The sequence below is a fragment of the Protopterus annectens genome, chromosome 14.part0 (assembly GCF_019279795.1).
Source record: "Protopterus annectens isolate FY-2018-M chromosome 14.part0, PAN1.0, whole genome shotgun sequence".
NCBI classification, from domain to species: domain Eukaryota; kingdom Metazoa; phylum Chordata; order Ceratodontiformes; family Protopteridae; genus Protopterus; species Protopterus annectens.
This window is the reverse complement of record NC_056748.1, coordinates 749,136,486-749,156,942: the sequence shown is the minus strand read 5'-3', so window position 1 is coordinate 749,156,942 and position 20,457 is coordinate 749,136,486.

Genomic DNA, 20,457 nt, shown 5'->3' with positions numbered 1-20,457 from the left:
CCTCCTCATGGAAGAGTAAATCTGTCTAGTGGACATCCACAATAAATAAACTCTATAATAAAAGGAAAAAATTGCTGTCCAGGACCAAGAAGGAGTATGTGTCTAATTGGAAGCAATCTCTCCTTAGCCTGAACAAGCAAATAAGAGCACTAGTGAAATCCCCCAAAGTAAACTTCAAGTCCAAACTGGCCACATCTACTAAAGACAATCATAAGGCTTTCTTCACATATGTCCGCAATCTCAAGGGAAGCAACCAGATCTGCCCAGAACTGGTGGTCAAGGACACCACATACACAAACCAGTACATATAGCCAACCTGCTGGCAGACAGGTTCAGTGAAAACTTCACTCCTCTGTCCCCCCATCAGTAAAACAGGACATCCCCAGTACCTGCCCCCTTCCCTTATCTCTAGGGAGCAGGTCATCACTGCCCTCTCAAAGACAAAAAGTACAGCCTCCATGGGACTCAATAACATCCCAGGCTGTATCCTGCATGAACGCAGGTAGGAACTTGCAGCAACATTAAGCACGTTATTCAGCCAAAGCCTGAGTACCAGCTTCATCCCAGCTGAGTGGTGGACAGCTACTGTCATCCCTTTGCACAAAGGTGGAGCATCCACAGATCCAGGAAATTATAGACCCATCAGCCTTACTAGCCTGATCTGCAAAGCCATGAAGTGGATTATCATGGACCTCATTAACAAGGACATTGGAAACCTCCAGACAATTGATCCCACACAGTTTGATTTTGTCAAGGGGAGGTCATGCCTGTTAAATTTGGTCGACTTCTTTGAGACTGTCACCAAGGCCATAGACAAGGGAAAGATGGTGCACACCACCTACCTTGACTTGGCCAAGGCCTTCAATACTATTCCCCACTCAGGTATAATAGATAAACTCTCTCAACTAGGCATCAATCCATATGTTACCAGATGGGTAGCAATCTGGCTCACTGATAGAACCCACCTAGACAAAATAGGGGAAGCCACCTCAAGTAGTAGACCCGTAACAAGTGGTGCACGCCAGGGATCGGTCTTGGGGCCTCTGCTGTTTGGAATATACTTCTCAGAGGTGCAGGCCAAATCTAGTGGACTATGGCTGAACAAGTTTGCAGATGACTGCAAGCTGGGTGCTGTTATCAATTCCCCTAGTGATGTGGACATCCTCTAAGAGGGTCTCAGCCAAACAAATGATTGGTGCCAGTAACATGGCCTCAAACTGAATGCCAAAAAATGCATTATTATCCCTTTTGGGGAGAATGATTTCCCCACAAATTATCACAGTGATAATAAGACACTAAGCATGCAATCAGTCGTGAGGGACTTGGGCACCCAGGTTGATAGCAAACTGACTTTTGACCACCATATTGCCTCCATTGTATGGAAAGCTTTCTACATGGCCCACCATATTAGTAAGGATATCTCATCCAGGGACAAGGTGGTCATAACATCCCTGTATTTGTTGAACCAAAAAGAGCATACAAACAACAACAAATTCAAAAACCAAGTACTGCAGGAGTCAAAGTGATAAACCAAATGGAGTTTAAATACGGAGATTTAATTAAGTGCTTTTTGTCTGCACTATATGCAAACTTCTTCAGAAAAAATGGTAACATTCAAAAATACATATAAATATATTCAGGTTTAACTAATTAACCAATCAAATTAAAACAAACCAAATACTCCACCTTCTTAAAGGCACAATAAAAACTAGTTATTTATAAAAACTAGATATTTAACTGTCATGACATGCAAAGTAAATGTTAAATAAAATGTTGAAAGTCTAACTACATATTATGAAAACCAATAAAACAAGTATATGCATATAATATAATACAAAAAATTAATTAAGAAAGTAACTTAAAAATTCTCATGTAACCAACAATGTTTAAGTACACTTGCCATTGTTAGTAATACTGCTAAAAAATCAGCGTCACCTCTTTAAGCTTCTCAGTTTCAATATGCTACTTAATGAACATGATTCATTCAAGCCTGGAAAATTGTAAGCGTTGAGTCTGATCTGCCATATTAATTCTAATTCCTCCAACTGTAAGGATGAGGGGGCTCCCCTTGTATCATGTTGAATTTGATCAATAACTAAAAATTTGAAGCTATGCTCAGTGTATCTAATAATGTGCTTAGCAAGTGCATTGTCCTGCTTTTTCTTACTGATGGCATATTGATGCTCGTACATTCTTTCACGGAGCCTCCACAACGTTTTACCTAGATTAAAAGCAGGGCATCTTTGGCACACAGCTATGTACACAACCATTTTTGAGTTACAATTAGATCTACATTTTAACTTATATTCTATACCCTGCAATATAAACCTATCAGACTCTAGTATATACCTACAAAAGTTACAACTTTGACATTTGTATGTCCCTACTGTTTTCAGATAAATATCACGTTGATGTTCCAGGAGTGATTTCAAATTTTTACCCCTCCTAAATGTGACACTAGGGTTATCACCCATTTTGTTGTAAATACTGGGGTTACTTTTAAACAAACCCCAATTCTTCCAAATAATATCTATACAGATGTAACTATGCATATTGTATGTAGTAATAAACCTTGGTCCTGGGTTACTTAATGTGGCAGAACTGTAATCCACATTAACAGGCATTGTAACTTCAAGATTAGTCACCTGTTCTGTCTGCATAAATTTAATACCCAAAATAGGTTTATACATACCATTGAACCTTTTATACTTGACTTCATCTATCAAGTCATCTAACAAAGTTGTAGGGTACCCTCGATGACCAAACATGCTTTTCAATAATTGACACTCTTTGCAAAAATCTTCTTCCTGACTCACAATACGTGCCGCTCTAACTAGCTGGCCCTTGATGACTGACCGCGTCTGATAATATGGGTAGCAACTTGAAAAATGCAAAAAGGAATTTGAGTATGTGTTTTTCCTATGAATACTTGCCACAAAGCTATTCAATTCACTGTTCTTAGTTAACCAAATGTCAAGATAAGCAATTGCTTCCATACTGTATGTAGAAGTAAACCGCAAAAAATGTGTAGATACATTAAATTGATCTAACACCATTTTGCTAATCTCAACATCACCATTAAGTAGGATGAAAATATCATCCAAATAACGTGTGCAAAAAACTATGTGGTTCATGAGGATTAGGTTTTTATACATGTACTCAGATTCCCAATAAGCCATTACTAAATTGGCTATACTTGCCCCACAGGGAGAGCCCATGGCGACGCCAACTTTTTGCAAGTAAAAGTTGTCACCAACCATAAAAAAGTTGTTATAAATATTAATTCCAATAATTCAATGACCAATGCTATCTCTCTGTTAGTGGCACCATTTTTCTTTACCACTAAGCTCACCCATTCAATCTCAATGTCATGTGGTATGCACGTATACAAGTCCTTCATGTCTACTGTGAGGAAATTGTGGTCAGTATTAAATTCTTCCCTTATAAGACCCATTATTGAGTACAATGCTCCTTTTGGCATGTACCTCACAAAGCACATGCAGTAGGTGGAGAGACCACAGAGGTTCCTCCCCCTTTGATCCAGGACCTTAAACATCTATCCTACACAGACAGGCTAAAAGCCCTGCCCCTCTACTCAGTCTCCTAAACTCTTCAGAGGTGACATCTGTCTGACATACAAAGCAATCTCAGACCCCCACCCTGATGGGCCTGCTGCATATCCGCAAGTCAGGCTCCACTTGAGTAACCCGCACATGTGACCGCAACCTGGTCTGTGACATCAATAAGACTTGTTGGAGGAACAGATTTGTGTCCCAGAGACTCCCCTTTTTGTAGAACAGACTGCCTCGCTACGTAAAGCAGACTACTTCATTAAACCTTTTTAAGTGCAACCTGGATAACTCTATGGGAACAGAAAAGACACCCCTGGGATTCCACCTGTGTCCCTACTTGACACTGGCATAGGGTGCTGACTTGTTCGAACATGGGCTAAATTCTTGGCTAGGCTTGTAAGAACCTCAGGGCCAATAGCCTAGTATCTTTCTATAATTCAAATGACAAACCATCTTGAACTAGAAAGCATTATTTTGCATAAACATTTTAATGAAAGTAAAAGGGAACCAGAAAATAATGCATTTTTGTGTCCAAGCCCCCTGTGGCCATCTAACATTCCTTTGACACTAGTGAGTGCTTTGTTCCCAGATTTCACCTAAGGGAAACATCAGCCAATCGACAATATTGGATTGTTTTTTTTTATGTCTTAATTCTCATTGGCTGGCTCAGTGCTAGACTTCACAATGCATGCATGCACTGTTTGTCCTTTGATATCCCCATACATTCATGACCTGCTTACTTATGCTTTCTTCATAAAGAACACAAAGAGCTGGTACACACACTAAGGGGTAGCATCTGGCACCCACCAGTAGACATCCCCATTGTGGGTAATCCCACTTTCGGTACCTCCATGATAGGAGAATTGCAATTTAGCCCCTCATTCACTTTGACCTCCAACTCCAGGCTTACTATTCAAACCGAAACTCTGGCACTGCAATAGGACACCTTTTCAATATACCAGTGATCTGAATCATGAGGAGATTATAAACACCTGTGCCATTCCCCAATCTTCTGGTACCCCCCCCCCCCAACTTATAATAAAGACCAAAACATACTTCTCGTTATTTGAAGACAAAAAAAGCCCTTCTCCTTTGAAAGCTACAAATATAACAAGTGACATACTACAACTGAATACTGCATACAAAGTGCTAACATGCTTCAGCCCTGGCAAAAAAATACAGTAATGGCATTCATTCCTCAAAGTCAGTACTGCACCTCCACAATGTTTGCATTAGCACATTGCAACCCCTAACACATTTTGCCTGGGGTGAATGTTCCCTTACCCCACCCTGTCTGGGAATAATGTCTAGCCAGTAGTACTTGAATAAACTGTACCCCAAGACAATGTAGTCATTTTCAGGATGTCACTAGGGGACTGTCTATCCAGTGGATGCACCTGATTAACCAATGGGTATTTATTTATTTACCTACATGTCTATACATAAGGAAACCTTGGACAATGGGCTGAGCTGCTTAGTGAACTGAATGTAAAGTGAAGGATCTCTACCAAATGTCTTTGTACATACCTTAGTAAAAGTTAAATAACACATCTGATAAAATGGGTAAGATGTCATAACATTAATATGGACAAATATTTACAAGTATGCTGACTATTAAACCTTGTTTAGAAGCTTTACCTATAAACATGAAAGAGGTGGTGCATATCTATAAAAAGAAGGAATATGAGGATTAGAAAAAATATACTAAGTGATAACTATTTTATATCTGTAAGGGAAAGAACTTCTTAGACCCTAACGAAAGGAGAAGACCAATTCGATGATTTTTTAGTGCTTTCATTCCTTTATTATTAGAACTATGTTTTGGAGTACACTTGGACGCTTCCAGAATGGGCTACATCTATATAAAAAAATGAACATACTGATGGAACTTTGGTGAAAGAGGAAAGACTGTGAGTCATTGACTCACATACTTAATACAGTTTACAAGGCAGAATCAGTCAATGGACCATAATCACTTTGCAAATACACCCTCATAAGGGATCTCCTGCCACTAAGTGGGCAAAATGAATGACACTGGGAGGAGGGCAATATGCCCTTTAGGACTGCTGCAGCAAAACTTGGTCTAGTTGGGCATAATGTCTAGCATGTGATGCATGAAGAAAGTGTGGACCAAAGAAAATGTAGCCACTTCCAGGATGTCATAGTCAAGATTCCCTAAGGGTGGCTACACTGGTAGCTGTGCTCCTGGACAGACGAGCTCTTATATTCCCAGGAAATTGCCATGGAATTTGTGGAAAAAAACAAAATGAGATATCCACTTTGAGATGGGTAAACCTTTCATATTTTCTTCAAAGATCACTACAAGCTGGTCACTCTTTTTGTACCCCTTCATGCTATCAAGGTAAAACTTCAATTGCCTGTGAACATCTAAGGAATGAATGATCCTTTCCCCTATGTTCTGTGCTTTGGGAGATAAAAGATGAGTGGTCAAAGCCACTACTTTTGGAATAAAAGAGTGGTCAGTGCATAATTTAGCACTGTCTGAATGGAAGACAAAAAAAAATCTCGCTGCACATGACAGCCTGTACTTCTGAGACCTTAATGGCTGAAGTGACCATTCTAAAGAATGTTGCCTTAAAGAAGAGATGTGGGGTGAACCTGCTGGTTTGAATGGAGAAAGAGTAGTTTCAGGTCCTAAGGTGGTACAGCTGATATATTTGGTGGCTTGATGAGCAGAACCCCTTTTAAAAGTTGCTTAACTGCCATTCTGGAAGTGAGAGTTGGCTGCAGAGGTAAGCATTTAGCTCTGGCTGATAAGTGGACCTTAACGGAAGTGTATGCTAAGCCAGCATAAAACAACTCTTTCAAATATTGTAGGACCCTTCCTAACTCTACCTCTGTAGGTATAATATTCCTCTTTTTGCACCATAGGAAGAATCTTTTCCATTTTGCGTACATAATTTCTTATTACTTGGTTTTCTGTCCTCTGTCATTATAAATACACATTCTCAGACAACTGGTGCCAAATAGTCATCATCATCATCTTCTTTCGGCTGTTCCTGTTAGGGGTAGCCACAGTGGATCATCTGTTTCCATTTCTTCCTGTCCTCTACATCTTGCACTGTCACACCAACCACCAGCATGTCCTCTCTCACCACATCCATAAATCTTATCTTAGGCCTTCCTCTTTTCCTCTTACCTGGCAGCTCCATCCTTAGCATCCTTTTCCCAATATACCCAGCATTCCTCCTCAGCACATGTCCAAACCAATGCAATCTCGCCTCTCTTGCTTTGTCTCCAAACTGTCCAACCTGAGCTGACCCTCTAATATACTGATTCCTAATCCTGTCCATCCTAGTCATACCCAGTGCAAATCTTAACATCTTTAACTCTGCCACATCCAGCTCTGACTCCTGCCTTTTCGTCAAAGCCACCGTCTCCAGCCCATATAACATAGCTGGTCTCACTACCCTCTTGTAGACCTTCCCTTTCACTCTTATTGGTACCTGTCTGTCACAAATCTTTCCTGATACTCTTATCCACCCATTCCACCCTGCCTGTACTCTCTTCTTCACCTCTCTTCCACACTCACCATTACTATGAACTGTTGATCCCAAGTACTTAAACTCATCCACCTTTACCAACTCTACTCCCTGCATCCTCACCATTCCTCTACCCTCCCTCACATTTACACACAAATATTCTGTTTTAGCCCTGCTGATCTTCATTCCTCTCCTCTCTAAAGCATATCTCCACCTCTCCGGGGTCTCCTCAACCTGGTCCCTGCTCAAATAGTAATAATGTTAAATCTTACTGGCTGTCAAATTGAGAGTCTTGAGACCAGGATTACAGTGTCTTTGCACTATGACAGTAAGTCTACCTTCCTAGGCAGAACTACTGGAACTTCCCTGGCCTTCAAAATGAGATGGAGTGGGGACCAATGCTACCAGAGGCCAGTGAAGGGCTATTACTTATTTGCTTGCTCTCCCTGTTTATCTTCTGGATTATCACTGGAATCCATGAGAAAGGAGGCATATAGGAACTTGCTCTTCCAGCAAATCACCTACTACCCGTTCTTTTGTGTGTGTAGGTTAGGAGCAAAACTCCTTGATCCAAAAGTTCTCACTGGAAGCAAAAGGATTAATTTCCAGCATTCCCCATTTCTGTGTTACAGACAAACAGACCTCTCTGTGCAAAAGCAACTCCTGAGTTTCTGTTAAACTGATCTGTTAGAAGGTTGCCCCCTGTGGGGATGTATACTGCAATAATGTCATGTCACGGTTAATGCACATTCCACATGTTTTAGGGCAATCCTGCATATTTGATGAGTGTGCTTTTCCATTAGTTGAGGTAGCACATAGCTTTGGTGCTGCCTACAACAATCCTCATGATTCTCAGAATCCATATGGATTTCAATGTGTTTAGAGCATACTGCACTGTCGGCATCTCCCTTAAGTTTATATGGAGTGTGACCTCCAACTATGTCCATGTGCCCTGTACTTTTAGGCAGTCAGAATACAAGTTAATGTCTGCTTGAGGTCTAGGGGTATGAAATGGCATTCCTTTGTTCCTTTGAAGATACAGATCCAACAAACCAGTTCTTTTTTTAAACAAGGTAGTGCTGAAAAGACATGATATGGTGATTGGACATGGTGGTTCACAAGTCCCTGAAGTACTTCTTGAGTTTTATCATATGTATATGGATGAGCCCAAAGTACCATAATGAATGTAGCAACTATGTTCTATAGGATCATGAGAATCTCCTGGCCTTTCTACTTTGTTTGTTTTTGCATTATTTGGTGGGGAAAAGTATGTAAGAAATAGCATTTAGCTCAGAGGTAGAAACCTCTTGAAACTTGGGTGTGTAGGAGAGCCCCTGAAATGCCATTACCTGAGAAGGCTCCAGTCTTGACTTCTACAGGTTCAGGGTGAATCCCAGATTCTGCAGGTATTTGTTGAGCAAAGCAACCTTGAAGATTGCATCTGCACACCTTATGCTACGTCACCCTAACTGAATGAAAGTCTGGATAAGCTGACACAGTGCAGCTCTGAGTATTTCTTAGTCAAGTCAAGTGCCATCATTTACTCAAAAATATACTTGTGAAATGCAAGGATATGTGCCTGACAGTTTAGAGCTTTAAAAGATAATGTGGTAGAGGTATAGGTTTTCTTACTATACCTGTACATCTCTACCTGTAGGATGGTTGGCCTCTTTAGTTGTTCCAAAGAGTGAGCATCTGGGTCTGCCATTGGATTATTATAAAAGACAGAGTGATGCCCCTGAATCTTATAAAATCTTTCTAGTATTTTGGGGGCAGGGGCTGTGAGTCTCAGTCCTGTGATTTAACTTTAAATACATCCATGAGAACTCACTGTACCAGATGGATTGCCACTAGCTTTGGTGCGTCAAAGTCTAATAACTCCAAAGCTCTCATTTGAGCATCTGAAAGCTCAGCAGCCTGTCATTGCAAATGGTCCTTCATAAGGGCCAAGTTATCCCCAAAGGTGAGGTCATCTAGTGGGAGTCTGGGACTACCGATATCTCATTATCAGTATCTTAACCTGGGGGAAGATCTATAACCTAGTTCATCTTCCTCAGCCTGGTCCTGGGTGGCATTTGGTTCTTCAGAGTTTTTGATGAGAATAGGTGTAGAGTTTATTCAACAATTAGCAGGGTGGTCTCCTTAAGAAGTCCTGGGCCAAACAAAATCAGCCTGGTGCTGCTTTCAAAAGGTCAGTGAGGCCTCAGGCTAAGGCTTCCTAGATTCTGACCTAAGACATTTGAGGAAATATTGCATGCTCAAGTCATCATTTGTTTGTCATCTACAATTAGCAGAGGTAAGACCTCTTTCCCCACTTAATAAGAGTATGTCTCTTTATGAGTGGCACAGAGTAGTCTCAATTGTAGAGATCTGCTTTCTGCTCAGTCTGGGTGGATGTGCCTGAGTTATCTGACAGAGAGTCTTGTTAAGGGTAGGTGACTCTCTAGACACTGGACCTGGAGACTAAATAAGTGGCACCTTGTTACTGGCATACTTAGCCCTAGAAGGCCCTTGGGTGTCCGTGGTACCAGGGTAGATGAAAACTGATCCAAGACTGCTGACACATTTGCATGCTATGCTTGAGTTGTGCTCGCCTTGTAATAGCTGTGTTTCGTGTGACCTGAGAATGGGAGGCATTTTCTCTATGAGTATTAAACAGGAGACAAAGAGGAGGGAAAATTGCAAGGAGTTTGTATTTGAAGTGCAAAATGCAAACTATTGCTTGTGTTCTGTAAGAAAGCTAACAGTCATTAAAAATGCAGTTACAATGTACTTCAAACTGGCATAAGGTTAGAGCTATTATGTAAATTCATTTGTTCATAAAGATGGGAGAACCTTGGATCCCAAAGCTAGGAAGGAGTCAAAGGTAAACAGTTAATTATACAGGCAATAAATATATGTGAAATTCTATACTTTTTATTTTCGGGGGGGGGGTGTATCTATGCGAGGAAAGGAAAAATGTAATTAGCCCTGGTTTCGGGGAAACTGTTCCACTGTATGGAGGAGTCTGAATATGGAAAAAAATTGTTAGTTGATTTTTTTTCTGTGGAAACAGAAGCGATGAGGTGACCTATAAATCTGGAAATTAAATCAGAGTAAAGCATGTCAGTCATGCTTGGATAACCATGATAAGCACATCTATGTTGCAGTACAATCTACATTTTAGAGGTGTTAGGAATAGTGTCTCTCTGTAATATAGAAGCTAGTACTAGTCAGACTCACCTTTAAAGATCATGTGCAAAAAATCTCACTTACCCTAAGAAAGTCTTAGGTGTTTTTCAGCCTGATAGAGCTGGGATTCTTCTATCATGTGCTTAAAGCAAAACAAAAAGTACTTCCATCACTGTGTACAATTTTTTTCAAAACTGAATCCATTTTCTGCAGAACTTTGGAACACTGCACTGACCCATGCCATCACACCTCGCACAGTGATGATATTGTGTGGTCAGGGTTTCCTGCTCATCTACTCTAATAAAATGACAAAGTCAGAGAACGGCCACTCAGATACACCTAAAGCTATGTTCATTAAGAAGCTTGTGAGCAGCTGTTCTTGTTAAATTTACTGTTAACAGCCAGGGGCTATAAGCAGCACAAAAGGCAGAGGGGGAAAACATAAAAAAGAACACACCCATTTTCCCCATTAAGTGCACATGTACTTTATAAAGTGAAATGGGTATGTCAATGTAAAAAGGTGGTAACAACTAAAAAATAAAAACTTAATATTTAGACTTATGGGCCAAAGCTGAAATGGGAATGCTTCTGCCACCTGTTGCATGTCACAACAGACCAACCATCACAGACTCAACTCCAGAAAATGTGACAGCATCAGCTGTGAAAAATAAATGCAGTTGCTGCATTTATTATCAGGCTGATGCATATCATCTTAAAATATTCTTTCTATGCAAGCAAATTTGTTTTGCTCTCCATGTATTACTTATCTTTACATATTTAATATGACTCAGCTTTGTCTTGACTTCTTTATTGCTTAAGTAATGCTTTATGTATTCACTATATTGTGGCTGGCATTTATTATTTATATATATTTTCTTTATTATCAGAGAAGAAGGTATTATTTAGCACTGCAGGCTATGAAGCTGTGGTATCTGCCTCTGAAGGATCACATTACCAGAGTGAGATTCTTTATATATTTTATATTTAGCTTTATCAAGAGGGACAGGTACTGGTGTGTTTGACCCCTAGACATATCTAGGGTAATAGGTTCATAGGTTCATACTAGGCTATCTGCCCAAGGGCATTTATAAGCCTAGCCCATAGTTATGTGGCTTTCACCACCCCTTTAGTTTGAATAAAAACTATGCCTATCATTTTTCTGTGCCTCTGTCAAGCAGTGACACTGAAGTAATCCCTGGGGTATATCTGCGATCTCCCATCCATTGGTCAAGATTCCTCTTGAACAAGGCCAGCGAGGTGCTCTGCCTCACATGTACCGGGATTTTGTTCCACAGCATAGGGAGTCTCTGGGTGATGAATCTGTCCCTCCAGCACGTTCTATTTATAACCGTGTCAAGGTTTAAGTCTCCCGCCTTGTGGTTCTGAGGGATCTAGATTTTTGAGGTGAAGCATATTCATCAAATCTGGGTTTGACATGGCCTTATATGTCAGGCACAGGTCACCTCTGAGCAAGCGGTATGAGACTGAATAGAGCTGGAGTTCTTTCAGTCGGGCAGCATAAGACATATTTTTGAGACCCTTTATCCTTTTGGTGAGGAACTTTTGGGGCCTTTCAAGCTGCATCAGGTGTCTGGTCAGATACATTGGGCATTGTACTCAATCATAGGTCTAATGAGTGATGAGTACAGGGGACGATGACCTCCCTTGATCTAGATGTGAATCCCTTCATGATCAGGTGGGCGATATAGAAGGTTTTCCTAACTACTTTAGCAACATGAGTGTCAAACGAAGGCTACTGTCCACAGATCCCTGATGACTTTTTCTGTGCTCAGTGGATTGCCACCTATATGGTAGCTAGGGGTAACCTTGTTTTTCCCGAAGGGTATGACTATGCATTTTTTAACTTCAGGCCATGGCTCTGGCACCAGTTATCCGCTTCTGTGAGGCCCTTCTGGAGGATATCTGTGTCAGATGTTTTTTTCTATGGCGCCCAGTTTGCAGTCATCTGCAAACTTTGTCAGCCATAACCCTCCTGTGTTTGCTTGTACTTCAGAAAAGTAGATGCCGAACAAGAGTGGACCCAGGACTGAGCCCTGTGGGACACCACTTGTGACAGGCTTTGAGTCTGACATGGCTCCAGCAACTCTGACCCTGTGGGTTCTGTCACTTAGCCAGTTTGCAACCCATCTTGTGATGTATGGGTTTACATTCAAGCTGATGAGTTTTTCGATGATACCTGAGTGGGGTATTGTGTGAAGGCCTTTGCCAGGTCGAGGTAGGCTGTATGGACTGCCTTTCCTCATCAATGGCCTTGGTGACTGTCTCGAAAAAGTCAACCAAGTTTAAGAGGCAGGATCTGCCTTTGACAAAGCCAAACTGGGTTGGATCCAAAGTCTGCAAGTTCCCTATGTCTTTATTTATGAGTTCCATTATGATCCTCTCCATAGCTTTGCAGATAAGGCTTGTCAAGCTAGGGTCTGTGGAGGCACCGCCCTTATGAAGTGGGACCACAGTCGCCGTGTACTACTTTGCCAGGATGAAATCTGCCAGAAACTGGAGAATTCTAACAACCTTCCCTCAGAATCCTGTGTGTGTGTGTGTGTGTGAAATAACTTGTTTGAAAGGTAGTTACCGTGGATAAAAGACACTGAAAGACACAGTCATTTACAGCGTGAGTAATGAGAAAGGGGCCTAAAGTCCTAAGCAATGACTCATATCTATACGTGATTAGTGTGTATTCCTAGTCTGTGTGTGTGAATGTAGAAAAACATATCCAGGACAGCTTTTTGTTTGAAGTAATCCACTGTTGTATTCCTGTATGTATTTTGCAGGTGGACAACTAATCAGAGTCATATACATTTTCAAAATCAAGTAATAAAAACACAAAGCAATCCTCATTCTATCCTTAAATTGTCTAGTTTATTCAAAATAATTAGCACATTCTTCTGTCAGACTTCATCAGTAATGTTTCTCCCCTCACTTTGTATCTGATGAAGTCTAATAGACAAAAGCACTCATTACTTTGAATAAACCGAACAATTTAAAGCCCAAAGAAGAAGGATTGCTCTGTGTTTTCATTAATTGATTTTGAGAATGTGTACATTCTACTCTGGTTAAATGTCCACCTGCAAAATAACAAAAGGAATGCAACAGTGGATTACTTCAAACAAAAATTATTTTCCTTTTCTTTTTGCTTGTTGTTCTCAGGGAGAATCAGACACTCCTCCAGGTCTGGAGAGTCTGTAAGAGGATCTGCTCCACCATGGGTAGCCAACATTTGTTTATCAGCATATTCAGGATAGCATTACACATTACCTTTATGCTGTTGGGGCCAGGCTGCATTTAATGAAATGGTCCTTGAGTCAGATTTGTGTGCACTATTTTGTACTTTAACCTATAGGGTACCAGTGGTGTGACTCAAGAAATTATCTTTCTGGTAACCATCCGATCTTTCTGGGGCAGTGGGGGGAATCCAAGGACAGCATCCCCTGAGTGTGTGTGTATGTACATAGAGGTTTAGTTTATTTGCAGTTTTTCTTCTTCTGTTCAGTTTGTGTAGCAAAAGGAATTCTTAAACTCTTCTCACAATGACAAAAATGTCAGGGTCACAGCTGATTAAGGAGTGTATAGCAAAAGGAATCTAACATGCCCATATGTCCAAGGAAGAGATGGTGATAGCTTTCTGTGCAGCTGGAATGCAGCCTAAACACAGTCTAGTGGGTGTTGTTTATGTGCAGGAAGCAGACAAAGGGAAATTTCTTTTCCATCCCAAGAGAACCTCAAAGCCCAGCTGGAAATACAAAGACTGGCACAGGAGCTTGAAGCTCAAAACAGCTGAGTGCCTGTAATAGCTGGAGGTGCAAATAAAGTATACAGAAGCCAAGGAGAGAGGAGGCAGCACTAGCATGAGAGAGAGAGACAGATGATAATTCTTTGCCAAAGACATGTAAGTCATGCACGGGTGGGGGGAAGCAAACCCTAGACACTCAGATCAATGCAAAACATTTTCTTAAGTATAAAGGAGGGGATGATTTTGATAGCTTCGGGCTGGCATTTGGAGGGTGTGAATCAAGAACAGGTTAATCAAAATCAATGGGTGAGGTTTGTAACTCCTTTGCATTATCTATGTTTAATGATGGTGATTGTACAAATCATGCCACAGTTAAAGAGTGTTTACTTGAATGACTTTAACTTCTGAAATATACAGGAAGACATTCAGAAAACACAAAAAGCAGCTGACAGTGATATTGACTATATTGCAGAAATCAGCACTTATTTCAACTCATACTGCTCCAACACAAATGTCAGAACATAACATCCCCACTTTCTTCATCCCTGGGCAAATCAACAACAGCAGCAAAACCAACCATCTTTTAATGCTAAATATTAATATTAGAAGTATCAAAAATAAAATACCTGAACTCCAGGCCACAATAGCACACTACTCCCCAGACATAGTTGCTTTAACAGAAACCTGGCTAAATAAAAACATAGCTAACTCAGAAGTTCCCCCTACCAGCTACAGTATCATTAGACAAGACAGACCACTTCGTAAAGGGGGTGGAACTGCCTTACTGTACAAGTCAAACTTAACTGTCCGTCAATTACCAAACTCCTACCCCTCCCCAATAATTGGGACATACTTATCTCACAACTTCAACTTTACCCTAAAAAGGTCATCACCACAACTGTGATCTATATTCCACCTGGTAATACACCTGCTAGCCTTGAAGATTTATTATCCTGGTGTTCTTCCACATACTCACACACTAAAACCAAACTGCACAAGTTTATTCTTGGGGACTTCAACCAAATGAGTGGCGCTTCGGCAGGTTCAAATAACCCGCCTTCTTCAGACAACCACGAATTTACAAAAAGTTCATTTTATACATTCATATTAAAAATCTTTAACCTATCAAGGTAAAGTGCATTCTACAATTAAGTAAAACCATGACAACCTTAAAAAACTGGAAACTAATGGTCCGAATGCCTTTTTGTTACTTTTCTAGCCTAAAAGAATCCAAACAAATTCTTAAAAACTTTCAAAGAGTTATAATATAGGACCTTGTCCACATTGTACCCTCACACAGGCAGTCTCCCAGACACCTTAAGTGACCACAACATAATATACTTTATACGTAGTAGAACAAGCATATGCAAAACCACTAACTATATATCCACTAGAAACACAAAAAAATTCTCTCCTGAGGTCCTCAACACTTTACTCTGTAACTGTGACTGGACCCCCCTAAAAACCCTCTCACTTGACCAGGCTGTAGCATATTTCAACAAAACATTTCTACAACACCTAGACACTGTTGCTCCATTGCACAAAATCAAGGTTAGAACCTCTACAAACCCCTGGCTCAGTAAAGAAACCAAACAAATCCTCAAGTCCAGAGACACTGCCTGGCTTTACTATCAAAAAAAACAAAGAAATACAAAGCCTAAGTACCAAGAACTGCACAACCATGCAAGAAAATGCATTAGGCTGGACAGAAAATCCTACTACACAACATTACAAGCTAAATACCAACACAACCCGCAAAAATTTGGGGAAAATGTAAACCAGCTACTAAAATCCACCCAAAAGGCTACTCCCAAACCAACCACCCCTGACACTAAAGTTCCCATTGAAACACAATTCATCTCCCACTTTGTGAACTCAATTCTATCCTTAGTATCACAGGACAGTTCCTTCCTCACTATCCCCCAAACACAAATAGCACTAATACAAGCTTTACCCTCAAAACAGTTTCCACCACTTCAATCAAAAGCATGCTCTCCAAACTAAAAACCTCATCAACAGCAGCCGACCTACTCCCCAGCTATTTCTTGAAACTCACAGCAGATGCTATTGCTATCCCAGCCTCCACTCTCATAAACAGATCAATTGTTGAAAACTATGTGCCCAAACTCTGGAAAATATCCTATGTTACACCCATACATAAAGGCGGGACCTCCACTGAACTTAATAACTACAGACCCATTGCTTTACTCTCCCCCCTGGCCAAAATCCTAGAAAAATGCATCCATACCCAGATGTTAAACTATCTCCTCAACAGCAACATCCTGTCACCTACTCAGCATGGTTTCAGACCTGCCCATAGTACCACGACAGCCCTCCTCTGTTTCACAGATACAGTAAACCATCTCAAAAATGAAGGCTTACAAGTGTCAACTCTTTTTTTGGATATGTCCAAAGCATTTGACACAGTCTCACATCAAATCCTGCTAAACAAACTAAACCAATATCATCTATCAAATTCCACTCTTACCTGGTTCCAAAGCTACTTAACTGACAGGTACCAAGTGTGAAATGGGAAAATTCTCTCTCTCCTCAGCTGCCCATAATTATAGGAGTCCCACAGGGTTCTATCTTAGGACCACTACTATTCACAGTCTTCACAAATGACCTCCATACCTCCACACAGCATGCATCTATAATTCAGTATGCAGATGACACTACCTTAATCTGTGCTGCACAAAACATTCCCACCCTCCTGCAAACAACTCAACTAGCATTCTCTGACGTTGAAAACTACCTTACCAAAGCCCAATTTATCCTCAATCCAAAGAAAACTCAGCTTATGATTATAACCAGTTCTAACAAAAACACTAACAGTCAATTCACTATCTACTCCACTAATGCTACTCCAATTGCTCCAGTGGCACAGGCTAAGCTACTGGGAATAACCATAGACTCCCACTTAAAATTTGATAGTCATCTCAACTTAACTATTAAAAAAGTACATGACAAACTGGGGTCGCTCTACCGTATCAAACCATTTCTTACCAACAACACAAGATCAGCCATTGCTCGCTCCCAACTTCTATCCACCCTACTATATGCATCTCCCATTCTGACTAATCTTAACAAAACTGAACTAAGCAAAATGGAAGCCTGCTATAACAGAATTGCCTGCTTTGCTGCAAATTGCTCATATAGAACTCATCACTGTACTGCTTTGAGACAGCTCCACTGGCTTGAACTGCCCAACCTCCTAACCTACAATCAGCTCTGCCACTGTCATTCTATCTATTACCTCCCCAATAAGTGTCCTGCCCTCAAAAACCTAGTACAACATCACTCAGCCAAAAGGCCTCTTAGATCATCAAGCAAACTACTACTAGAAGTCACCAACAGCTACAATAGCTTTGGAGATGCACTATATAGTAGTTCAGTGGCTAAAAAATGGAACTCTGTCCCTACAAGCATTGAAAACACATCATCCAAAGCCTCCTTTAAAGACCTCATCAGGCAACATCTCAAGGAAAGTTGGCAGTGCCATGATTGCTCCCCAGGCTAGTGAAAGCGGATAACACATACATACAAAATCTAGAGCACTTGATAATAGTTTTCAATCTTACTCACAAACACTGGCTAATCTACATTGTATGTACTGTACCTGTGTACTATGTATGTATTCTACCTATGTTCCAAATTTCAGCTGTACACCACAAATCTATTAATTACCTTTATTTTTAAAATTAATATTTTTTGTTTGTTCTCTCCACTGTAACTGTTTATGTGCTGCATACCACTGTAAAAACATGTCTCCTGTAATTTGTGTGTATACTGATCATGTCTAAATAATGTGTCTGTAATTTTTCTTTGTGGAACTTTTCTCCCCGGGCCTCTGCTGAAAAAGGGCCTTTTTGGCTCAGTCAGACACTCCCGGTTAACAAATGTAAAATAAATAAAAATAAATTATTTTCATGGATAGGTGAATGAATGTAAGGTCACCATATCTGAAGTGCTTACAAATGTTCTTGTGAGAGGAAAAGCCCTCAGTATTCTGCCTGGGGACATAAAGATCTGGTAAGCAGGTAAGGGATATAACAATAATGAAAAGATGGAGAGGAAGGGGGACAAATGTATGGGAAGTCAGTACCCAGCACTGCACATGGATGTAAGGGAATCCATGGAGCGCAAACTAAGCCATCATTGCAGGTTACACAGATAACCAAGGAAGACAGAGGTTCTGGTACACTTCCACATTTAGGGTTGAATATTTCAAATGTAAGCAAAAAGGGTAAGTACGGTATCACTGTCCACTGAAGCAGGGTGGAAAACAATGGTCTCAGGAAACAGAAATTATCGTCAGCATTGCAACAGTGATGGGTTTGTTTGGAGTCAAAAGTTGTACCAAACTACCACAAAAGTCTGTATCTTATCTTGGTGGAAAGGAAAAAGGTCACTGACATAAAGGAAATTACCTCAGATATAACCATAGTTAAGTCTGCAGTGGCCAGAAAGGAGCAATACTTGCCTTTACAATCCACTGCAGTTAGAGACTTGGGAGGAAAACCTCTTGAAATACCTCTGCCTGAGTTCATCTGAACTGAAAAGAGAGGAATTGAACAAGCAAGTTGCTGTGTTTGAAGATATCCGTACAAATGTCCTATAGGGCATGCTTTTGACAACGCAGTACCTTGTGTACATGCTGCTACATGCAGCAATGCACCATGTGGGGAAGACAGTAGGGGAGACCCAGTTTGGATCCACACATTTATCTAGGGCTTGTAATGTGGTTACTTCTGTATGGATTCTGGGCAGTGCCAGTGAAACAAAATCAGAGCTATGGTGAGGTGAAAGGTACTGGGCATCCTTTGGAAGGGTTTAATCTAGGGGAAAGAAGTAGGTGGTGGTAGTAGTCAGCTAGAATTTGAGTCATCACTGGCAGAGTGTACCAATCTTCCTTTGGAAGGAGAGCTGGAAAGAGTCACCAAGAATGAGCTGAGGCAGGCTTATACAGAATTTATTTTTTGCCTAGGGATTGCACCAGATGCATCATCAGAGTACTTCAAGACCTGTCAGTAGTGCCAAGGCTGTTCTGATGCCTTTGCATGTTACTGAAGAATCATTCCACAGGGTAGCAATAAATATTATGAGGCCTCTTAGTACCTCAGGCTCCACGGATAATGAAAATATCACAGTGGTGATGGCAGATTATGCCATTACATATTGCGAGCCAGTGACTCTGTCTTCCAATAAAGCAGGGAAGGTAGCAAATTCTTTTATGGTCATTTTGTGGGGTAAAGCATCAAGGGTGGTGTGGCTGCAGGCTAGTCTACAAAACCTCGCACTTCCAAGTGTTAATCAGGCTTAACAGTATATATTCTGGGATCAGATGAGATCAGACACAGTTAAAAAAATACCTCTTTATTATCTACAGACAAATGGTCTGATGGAGAGGTTAAACTCTACCCTGAAGGCTAAGTTAAAACATTCACAGACCAATTCAAAGGAAAGAGGAACAAGTAGTTGTCCCATCTTCTCTTTGCATACAGGGAGGTACCCAAGAATCCAAAGGTGCTTTGACCTTTAAGCTTCTGTATTGTTAAAGGGTAAAGGGGCCTCTAGATTTAATTCAAGATGAGTAGGAAGATGAGTGCAATTTCCACAAATAATGTATTTTGGAGCATTTACTAAACTTCAGGACTGGGCACATGGAGCTTATGGGGATGACCCTGGAGCATATGGCACAAGCAAAACAGCAGCAAAAAGTATGTAGTTACCTGGAAGCCAGAGCCAGACAGTATTTCAGCTGGCAAAGGAGCAGATGATGATATTTAATCCTGTTAGACACAACAAGCTGTAGGCAGCCTGAAAGACTCCCCTTCACCATTGTGAATGAATGAATGTTACCTATATGGCAGAGTTGCCAAGCAAAAGGCAGAAGGAAAAGCTTTACCATGTTAAAAAAGATAATTCACCATGACTGGGAGGCCCTCTGGAAATACAGGGGGATCTGGTGGTATATCTCCTCAGGGATACTTGAGCTAGCTCTTGGGTAGCTGAGGTAACCCTCTTCCAGACATTATATTCTATAAAAGTTTAGAAAATTCAAGCAGTATTACAGGTATGTTGTGATATACTTACCGATAAGCCCAGGTGTACCAATCTGGTATATAAATCATGTGAGCAGAGCACCTCAGTGGCCCATCAAGTAAGCCCCTAACAGGAAGCCTGATGGGGCAGGCAAACTCTGAAAAGAACTACAGGACAAGTTGGAACTTGAGCTAATCCAGGAGTCCAAGAGACCATGGGCCTCAGCAGTGGTACTAGCACAAACGAAAATGCTAGCACTGAATACTATGTGAGCAACAGAAAATTACACAGCAAAAAATCCAAGTACTGGAAACACTGGGTGAAATAAATAATAGAAGTAGTGAAAAAACACTTTATTCCAATCACAAAGCTTTCAGGACTACCCCTTCTTCAGTGTGTAAATCATACTACAAAG